At 36.7% G+C, this 11151-nt stretch overlaps 1 pseudogene; it reads left to right on the top strand.

Annotated features, from left to right (window-relative positions):
• Nucleotides 1-860: 860 nt before the first annotated feature.
• On the top strand, nt 861-11014 carry LOC140234728 (uncharacterized; annotated as a pseudogene).
• Nucleotides 11015-11151: the final 137 nt, after the last annotated feature.

Genomic DNA, 11151 nt, shown 5'->3' with positions numbered 1-11151 from the left:
AGAGCATTTTCGGTTCAAAGTCTACCGGCCAAGTGAAGGAGGTTGCGTTTATCTTGACGTAAATTATTCTGTTTTTACCGAGGCAAGCGAACTATATCTTTAATGGCTGTATTGATTTTAGCTGATGTACTTCCAAATTTGGCCCGCGCATCCCGCTGCAAAAACTTAATACTTCAAATACAAGAACAATACTTTTTTGAGGACGCACAACGTACACACGTTGTAGACTGCTGATGTTTAATACCAGAGACTATCTCCATTTACCAGACAGGAATTCGATCAACAGTGCAGTGGCAACAAATAACTTTGCTGTTTGTAGTTGTAGCTGTTGATATTTGTTGGTAAGTTTCTGTTTTCATGTGTGTGTGTGTGTGTGTGTTTTTTTCATTTCTTATGTGGCAATGTGACGGACCGGCAATAATATGACATTCGTGGCTGGTCTTATATTTTATTTTGTAGACATTCTTGATTTTTAATGTTATTGCGAGTGTAATCGATTATCATCTTCGATTTGATGATCATTGCTCTTGTCCATGCGGATGTACGATTGTATTTTAACTATTATTCATTCACTCATTATTCAATATCCCCACTGCAATTTCCGTATTCACGTAATGAAATTTGTTTCTCTGAGATCCACATTATGCTTTAAATGAAGAAGAAAAAAAAAAGATACCAGGAGTCACATGGCAGTCATGAAATAATCACAGCAAAAGGTCAAAACGTCTTTTTCATCCCTTTGCAAATGAGGACATGACAAATTAAACTGAAGCTTATTTTGTGTTTTGTTTTGTTTTTTTCTTATATTTCAGCGTAAGAAATCTGTGAAATCCTAGGAGCGGCACTGTGAGAAATCCATCATGCAAGCAGGTCTAGGCACGCCGGTAATGCGTCCGTCAGGAACGGACCACGCAAAGAATGCCATGCAGGTAAAAATTGATGAATGAGAATGAATATGTAATAATTGTACAGCCATTAACTGTCCTGAGGCTGTGTCATTTGACCGACTCAACCTATCATTAAAACCATGGACAAAGACACGAAATGGAAAAACAAAGTTGAAACGCAGGTACTAACAGTAATCTCCATAACTGCCGAAACATTAGATAATTTGATCGGCTGTGATTTCACAGTATATTAAACAATATGATTTTCAATTCAATTATAACAAATATGTGTATATTACAAGCAACATTAAAAAACGAAATGTATCAACAAATATGAAGAAATTCTATTCAAAATTAATGGTAGAGTTTAAGAAAGCATGCACTTTAATACCGTGGGCATGTGGTATGATTCATACTCTTTCACATTTTGTGAATATGATTATGTATAATCATGGATATTTATTAACATGCACACACGTAAACCTACAATACGATTATTTTTTTTTGACATCACCTAGAAAGGTGACTGTTTTGGTAAAAAGGGGGCTCCAGTAGGTGTCACAAGTCAGTACAGTAACTAGAATTCATCATAAAAGGGTGGTGGGCAATCCTGGAGGCGGAATTCATGTACGAATTTTTGCAACATGTGTGTATGTGTATGTGCTTTGTTTTGTTTTGTTTTGTTTTGTAATTAAGCATACAGCACTGATGATTAGGCTTTTGTCAACAATTATCAGGACAGACATACAAAGCTGTCTAATTCTGCAAAATTTGTTCAATTTTGTACTTCAATTCAGTAGATATCTTGACGTGGTCATTTTGTGATATAATTTGTCGTAAACACGGTAAAAGTTTACAATATGAAGACGTTGTTCGCAAAAACCGATAAGTCCATATTTGCCAAATGGAGATATTTGCGATTGAAGGTCAAGAAAAATAAAGAGAATAATAAGAACATTTTTGCTTCTTTTGACCATAACTTCAAAAATGTACCTGTTATGTAGTGACCAATATATCATTTAAAAGGTATTAGTTTGTACTTTATGACAGAGACCGTACTTCAAAATCTTCAAAAAAGGACTTATCGGTTTTTGCGAACAAACTCCTCATATGCAAGAGCAAAGAACTTTTCAATGCTACACTCAGCATAATGTTGGATTCAAAAGCTATAGGACCTTCCTTTTAGATTTGTTGGGAATTTGGAAAATGTACACATTTTCTGTACTTGCAAAGACCAAAGTGTCCCTTTTGGTGCGTCATTTCCCTTGAGCGAAATAGGAAGGCCTTTAAAGGAGCCTCTTTTTTTGGACACCCACTCGAATTTTCATGGGTAATTTGATAAAAACCAGATAAGAAAAGCATCACATATTTCCCAAGAATAGACCTTTTCAATCTAGATTCAGAGGAATATTTCTGCTATCTTCTATGTGCAATGTCTCAAATTTTCAGCTCATGAACATTTAGTGGAACAAAAGAAAAATATCAATATAAAAGAGAAAATGTCTTTTTGCTCAGGGTTGTGCATATTTAACTTGAGAGCTAGCCTCTGATTTGTAAATGCGTGATTTTTCTGGGCAACGACAGACATACTGACAAGGTATCCCTACCAATAACATGCCCTTTTGCAGAAAGAGGGTGGCATGGAATAGCGCCAGGGTGAAGAAAATGAGAAAGTAAAAGAATTAATACAGAAACCTGAAAGAAAAGTGACAAGGCGTTACATAACTTTGATTGGGAACGAAATGATACATGTAAAGCCACAATTCACTCAGAGGTGAAAACACACCTTTGTGTCGGATTTGTTTGCAGTTAATCCAAAGATTCATAAAATCGTAAGAATGATTGGTGACAATATATTCCTTTTTTCCCCACTATTGTTTTAGACCACAGCCATAATGCACATTGTGGCAGGATCTCTCTCGGCCGCTCTGGGAGGAGCAGCCATTGGCGTCAGGGCGGGCTTCGCGTACCTCGCAGTACCTATTTGGAGTGGCCTCTTTGTGAGTCAAGCGTATATATACATTTCACTAAATTTTTACTCTATCTTTGCATTCATCACGTGCATTATGTTGTGCCAGTTATATTCATGGGCATGCTTTGTTAAATTTTCGTTGTGTAGTCACCTGCCATGTTTCCTATAAACCAGGCTCGGGATCATGCCATCAATTTGGGTCCCCCCTAATTTTCTTTGCTTTGCCAATGACATGAAACGACAGAAACACGATTTTAAAATGTAATACTTATTATACGTCGTAAGCTCAATTTCATGAGCCTACTCTTGTCTTTGCAAGCTTGATCGTAGACATAACTTTTACGTGAATTAATGTACGAGAACCAGATATGGCATATATATATGAATGTAGAAGTAAGAAAATGTCTCCTTTAGTTATTTCATTTATGTTGAATATATTTATGTTGAATATCAGATGTTGTTGGTTTTTAAGAATGTTCATGTCATTGTTTTGTTAGAGTAAATGTCAAACTTCAAGCAACCTCCAATTTTCAATTTGGCCAGACAAATGACAATTCATTCTGAACTCTAATGCAAGCACCAATACATTATCAAGCTCGAAATTGTATAGTCTTTCAGGAGGAGGAAAGACTATAAGGAATTATTCTACGACCATCACTCCTGTAAACTGCTATTTTTTAGCAAAGTGGGATTTTGATCTTCATATCATCTTGTACTATGACTCTGATCCATCATTTAGGTTGTATCAGTAAGCCAAACTTCAATATGACGCGTACAATACTTGTTATATAATATGTTGTTATTTTGGGGCATTTGCTTATGACAAGCTGCAAAAAATGCATAAGAAATGGCAACTTCCCTTTTACAATGACAAGTGCGTAAAGATCCCTTAATGAGCACTTTTAGCACTTTTATATCATTCCGATACTGACTTGCAGATTAACAGACAGATTGATGTGGAATCGAATATTTACTCTGGTTAGCTATTAACTTCAATGATTGCATGGGGTGCCTTTGTTCAGCTCTAACTTTAAGCTTTGAACCCGGCCACAAATTATCCGGTCTATACATACTCGAATCAGCGGTGCACGTGATTGTGGAGACGTATCTCGATGTCTATCAGTTATGCTTTGTCTTGACCAGATTTGAAAGGTGATGAAAATTATTCCAAGATATTACTAAATATATGTGACCCGCTACAACAAAAAGGTCCTAAAGTCGCGCACGGTCGAAGCCGTGAAAATCGAGTTTGAAGTCAGAGCATTAAAATTGGTCAAAACTTACGATTTTCTGATTTTGATATATTATTGGAGTCTAACATGTCTTTTATCATCTGTCGAAATTTTGAAGCAAAATGATCAAAGGAAAGATAAAAAAATAGCGTTTTTCTGAGCCATGTTTTTTTTTTTTGGCGTTTCAACGAAGCAGAAACTGGTTCGAAAATTTGGATTGAGCGCCACAGATAGGTTCCGCCCCTAACAACGACCAGAGTGATCTCATTGGTCAGTTTGCTGCTTGCTGCTAACCGAAGCGTGAAGCTCGCACACTGCCCAGTCGACTGGTGCATGCGGGCGGGGTGCGCTATGCTCAGCCGCTTCTCACATCCTGGGGGGTGTTTCATCAACGCTTGTCAGTGCCGACAACTGTCGGCGCTGACCAATTTCAGCAAAATCCTTGGTTTTGATTGGCTGAGATGCTCTGGTCACCGACTGTTACTATGGTGATTCAAGTTGTCAGCGCCGACAAACGTTGATGAAACACCCCCAGGTCACTGATTGGTTGGTGAGGAGACCGCCGACGCTGATGTGCTTGAATGAACTCTTCGGGGGTTGCTAGGGCTTACCTTCTATTGTCTAGAGGTGAAAACTGACTTGCATGTCCCTTGATCGCGATTGCGTCGAAAGGAAGACTTTTAGGGCGCTTTTCTCGAAACAGTGATTTTCCAGACATCTCGACAAGCTCTCTTTAACATCGATATCTCCGCAGCCGATTATTTTTATATAATGTGTTATATATCAATTTAAAGCAGAAAGATTAGGGGATTATATCATGCAATTTTCGAATAATCGACCTCGCCCGACTTTAGGATCATTTTGTTGTAGCGGGTCACATATTGCCTAAGCTCTCCCTGTCTTAATGTAGTTCACAAAAGCGTAGCATAATCTTTCTATAAATGAAGAGTTTATTCTCAAAATAAGCTAACTCAATTCTCGTTAAGTTTAGATATTTGTGATTAAAGAACGAAGAAAATAATAAGAAAAATACAAAATATTTTTAAGGATAACTTCTGTAATACTCCTTGCTATGTCACAAGGGGGTATAACTGGAATGGTTTGTTTTTTCCTCTATTGGTTGATGGACTTACTATGAAATGATTTAAAGTGACGCTTAGCTCATTTTGACATAAAACTCTTCAGACACTTACTCAAAAATTATCACGGAGCATTTAAACGTAACTAACCCCCTTTTTTTAATTTTCTGTTTCCTGTTTTCATTGAACAGAATGCAATTGGCGAATTATTTTCAGTCAATAAAAAAGATTTTTTTTTGGGGGGGGGGGGGCGGTGGGACGGATTACTGTTCATGGAACTGAAAATAAAAATATGTTCCGAAAGTATGAGAACAAGTCTTTAAATCATCCCCAACAATATGACGTGCCAAATTTTGATTCACCAGCGACCATGGGAAGCACAGTACAATAAATCGTGAACTTTAAAGAAATTATGATTGCTGGATATTAATCACGTCATGAACTTATCATCCTTATTATGATAATCTACTTATGTAGAGTACCAGTAACTGAGTTTTATCATGATGCTGCTCTGTCCAAATTTTCTTCTTTCCCCCTTCTCCCCCTCCTCGCTCTCTCTAACTTTCGTATTTTTCTGGTTTTTTTTTCAATCATAGTTTTTTCTAGTTACTGGCATCCTTGGGCTGTTCACCTACAGGCAAAGAACTGTGAGGACTGGTATGGTAAGATAGACATTTTATTGGGAAACGCCGTAATTAGAATTTTTTGTCTGTTTTAATAGCCAGGGCCGGAGTCACCTACCTGGTTAAGCTAAGATGTATTATGTGGGAGGAGGCAATAAACGTGATATTAGATGGACCGGCAAACTGCACTTCAGCTCATCGGAACGTTTAACGGATTTGAAGAATTAAGCGAATGTAATTATTATGTGATATGATTATAAAGATATGTATTGTGTTTGATTAAACTGTAATTGTCATCATAACATGGTACTGAATCTTCTCAAGAAAATAATAATGTATGACAACAAGAATAGAACCGCAATATTATGTGTACACACATGGCGATGCATGATAGCATGGATATCGATGCCAATTTTATATCAAATATGACCATTTTGATGCTTCCAATGGTGGTCATAGCACCAAAATAAAAAGGAGAAAGAAAATGTTCACATAACTTTGATTAAGATATGTAATCTATCTCTCACTGAATGACTTTTTCTTGGATGGAGATGTATACAAGACAGCGATGCTCGTTCCGTAGCAACAGGAATTTTCTCCCTTTTCCTTTTCTGCACGCGCTGAAGGTCAGTGCCTATCTGGGGATGGGCATTATGTCTCTACTTGCTGCGCTCAATATTGTCGTGGTGATATGCATTGCCGCTGTCTGGGAGTGGTACGGATGCTACCCGCTGACATTCAACCTCGAATATCCTTGCAATACTCTCAGTGTAAGTTTATTAATTTCAAAAGTTGGGATGTCGTTGGGGATGTCGTTGTAAAATACTCTTATACTCGCTCATTTTAGGAATTTTTGTTATGTTCTTCAGCTAGAGAACAATATCAACTATTGAAAGAAACGACAAAGGAAATCAAATGCTTGAGATCGGTGTGCTTTTAAACCGAAAAGGATAAGGTGCAAATATATATTTTGTGGAATGCTATCTAAATGTAGACGAGAAGAGAGACGATTTCTGGCAAATACAGGAATGTGATCGCGGAATGATACAAAATTACACGTCATTTGAATGCAGCCACTGAAGAACCTGTATTATGCTAAAGGTATATTTAGTACTTCATCTATCCTTAAAAAAACCTAAGTATATGATTACTACTTTTGCATCCATTAAAAAAATGTTCATGATTCAACAATCTTGTTAATCTCTGTAGAATAGCAGAGGTACCATTATGTTTCAACGCGTTTGAAAGAACATGGGTGCTCTCGTGAATGATGCAATTTGATATCTCGCAGTCAAACATAATAGGGTACGCAGGAATTGCATGTGTAAGTCAATGTCAATTCAAATTCATATGTCAGCATGTATACATTTAGAATATCAGCAGAAGCATTTAGAATTATCAGCAGAAACGTTGAACGGCACCGGCAAGCTCATGACATTGCCATGTCGTGTAGGCCTAGTTATCATTATTTTCATCTGTTGAGTACTTGATATCTTGTTTGTTTGCTGGCTACCTTTCAGTGGGTTCGAAAGTTCCTCGACGCCCTGATTATCGTTGTCGCGGGTTTCGAGGCGGCCGTGAGTATCGCGTCGATATCTGCAGCTGGGTGCAGGACTCCATGCTGCCAAAAATGCTGCAGAGGAAATTGCAATTGTGGTGATCCCCAGGTAAATGTGAAGAATAGAAACAACAAACACTAAAGTATCTATTTGTTGCAAGGTAGTATGATATTAATCTACTGCTTGTCAATTTCAAAGAGGAGTTATGGGATGTAAATGCAGTAAAACTTTAGCACATTCTCTTGGGTCATACGTTACTAAAATTGTCTATTAGCAGCTGCATTTATTGTATTTTTGTTATATTTCGTTGTTCAACTTTGCTAGTTGTTTTATAGATTATCAGCCATCATTCGTTTGTTGTATGACTATATGACCATAACGAATGAATTATGATGATGATAAGCAATATCTATATGGCACCATTGTATTTTATACATAGAGCATTCAAAGGCGCCGGGATCCCATATAATGTTCAAGATGTAAATGATGTAATCGAACCTAGACGGGTAATATAATAACAGCTAGCTTTTGAGTTGTCTTTTACGTTTAATCAAATGTTGCTCATTCTTTCATGTATATTGAAAAATTTACTGCCAACGTGAGCATTTTTTTTTCCTTTCATGAATTGGTTTTATTATGTAGTTAACTATGGGTCTATTTCTTTTATGTATGCAACACACATAATATGCAGATGGAGCACTCCTTATTGCATCATCATAATCTGATTGGGTGTCTTATATAAAATATCGATATTACATTGTAAGATTAAATAAATCTTAACAGGGACAACAGTAGTCTTTCAGTTTCCTTTACTGATTCTAAACCTTGTACAGGTGGAAACAGCACCAAATGCGTCACTGACGACGGGAAACATGCAGAACGTGCCGGTGTATTTTACAGGTTTGTTGATTAACGGATTAAAATGATCATTTGTCTTTCATTGTTATCACTTGACAGCTGTCACATGACATATTTTAAGGACTGAACATGCGCTGTCTTCGTTAAGCTCTGTAAAGACTTGAAAAGCACGACAAACAGGGAACTATAATTTTGTGAAACTTACGTTCAGTTGACATTTATCTTGCATCAATAGCATTAGTTTGTGTGTTTGCCTGCGTCCGTCCACTGCTCATGAACGAAATGAGGAACAAACTAGCTCTTCAGTACGATAATTTCCAATTTAATTTGTGCAGATTATGTAATCACTAATGTGGTCTAATGCCCAAAAGTCATTCATCCATTGACTTACGGGACTTGATGTGTCTTCGTGGATTCTGGGAATGTTTTAGAGTAGGAAACAGTATTATAAAGCCTAAAATGATCCGTACTTCTACTTCAAAGTTTTCATCTTCATACATTCTTTTTATAATGATATCCTTTTCCGTTTCAGTCCAAGAAGGCCACGGTGTTAATCATCCTGGTGGACTACAGACGCATGCTTTGGGAGCAGCTGGTGCCCAAATAATCGTCATGCAAAACCCAGGCAACGTCCAGACTGGTATTCCCCAGACTGGTGGGTGAACTTGTAAAATAATAATGAAAAACTGATACACAGACACACACACACACACACACACACACACACACAATCTTTGACAAGAAAGGACGACATGGACGAATTGTAATTTCTTGACAACACAAGAATGATAAATTACTCTGAATCAACAATCAATAGATCTCTAATATCTATTCGTCTTTTGGAATTATATTCTGGACAGTGATGTAATGAAGATCTTGTACAGAAGCATACCATTTTCGAGTCAATCTAAAAAGATTGTTAAATTTGTAAAATGGAATTTGGAATAAAGCGGTATCATGCATATTGTGTCTATCGGTCAATGAAGCAAGAAAATTCAGCAAACAATTCATTTCAGACATGCAATATTGTTAGTGAGGAGGTAAAAAATTACTAGGAATATAATATCATTTACACAATAATATACAATAATATATAATAATACACAATGATTTCTAAGTGATCAGAAGTATAAGGCTACATACATATACATGCAGATATACAAATTTTGATCAAATTTGACTACATACATGAACGTGCAATATATTCAATTTTTCTTTTAAACGTTATGGACGTTCATTAATGATTACATTACGCTTGTAACGGTAGATCATTCCACAGCAACCAAGCTACCAGAGGCCTAATATTTAAAACATTGACGAAAGCACCATCTCATCACCGCATTTATTTATCTATTATTTATGTATTCATGTTTTCTTTAAAAGCAGGGTTGTCCCGTTCAAAGCCCCAAATGGCCTGCTTTGCAAGGTAGCCCTGCATCACATACAAAGGTTACAAAATCAAACAGGAATTACAAATAATATCGGGTAACATTATATACAAATAGAAAAAAAAAAAAACAAATGAAAACATAGTACGACATAATACAAGTGGTGGTCATATGAAATAATAACAAAATCAAAAGATAGACTGGTGAAGCCGGAGGCGTTTCTTGAAAACTGGTAATGAAGGGGATGATTGAACGGAAATTGGTAGTGAGATTTCTTTTTATCATTAACATACTTGTCAACGTGTTGATTACCATCCCGCAGGTCAAATCGGACCGGTGCCTCCAATGGGACCCGTGGTGTACCAGACACAACACGCTGTGCCACCCCCTGTTTACCTTTCGCCTCCCGTGGGGTCTACCCTTGTGGATGCTTCGCAGAGTGGTAATCTACACTTGCTTTGATTTCATCATGTTGTCTAATACTGAGAGAAAATAGGGGAAATGTGTATTTTGATTTACTATCCCTTCTAACACGATGAATCTATGTTCTGCGCGACTATAAAGATTGAAGATGAATTCATTCATCTGAAATCTTTTCCTAAAAGTTTTACTTTGAATGTGGTTTCTTCAAGTACATTTGCAGTAGATGCATTATTCTCTTGGCACAACAAAGGGTTTTTATTTCACAGGATGCCAGTCTACAGCTGTATATAAACATATAAATATATATGTATTTTATTTTATTTTATTAATTGTTTTTTATTTACTTATTTTTATTTATTTATTTTTTTATTTATTTATTATTATCATTATTATTATTATTATTATTATTATATATATATATATTTTTTTTTTTTTTTTTTTTAGGGGGGGGGGGGGGGGGTCAGTAATAAGGAAAAAGAAGCCGAACATTACAGTTGAACAATTGGAACTGATTCCTAGTGCGGACGCTGTGGAGGTATACTGGTGGGATAATGTGGGAAAGTCAATCACTTTTCTTTCAACACAACTCTTTGTCGCAAAGTGCCCAAAGACACACTGCAGATACCCACTTGAAATCATGATTTAACTATCCTGAAAGAAGAGCAAGCAATTTAAAGCAAAATCCCATGAGTATCTTTTAGGTAGAATAGGTGCTTTATAAGAGTCCTTATTATTTTCATTAAGTGCACAAGTCTGCAGCTCTTGCTTGTGTGTGTGTGTGTGTGTGTGCGTATATTTATGTATCATTATAGATGTCCCCTGCGTCGTAAACATGAACAAAAATGTGCCATATTTGTGTCATAAAATCTTATTTTTGAATCCCATTTCATTGATAGAGACAAAAATGCACTTTTGGAGAAATGTATAAACTAAAAGCATTTTCTCTACCTTTATTTTTTCCCCTCAGGAGTGATGAACACAAAGCAACCCTAAAGCTCAAACAAAAGCGAAGAGCGCTTTATAAGAGAAACACCCACGAAGATGTCGCATGATTCCACGAACGAAGATGGCGATGTTGGAGGCAATTTCTCTGATAGGACAGGAGGCGGTTCGATGACCAAAGAGGGCCA

The sequence above is a fragment of the Diadema setosum genome, chromosome 11 (assembly GCF_964275005.1).
Source record: "Diadema setosum chromosome 11, eeDiaSeto1, whole genome shotgun sequence".
NCBI lineage: Eukaryota > Metazoa > Echinodermata > Echinoidea > Diadematoida > Diadematidae > Diadema > Diadema setosum.
Note: the sequence above shows the minus strand (reverse complement) of the source record. Positions and strands in the feature narration are given on the sequence as shown.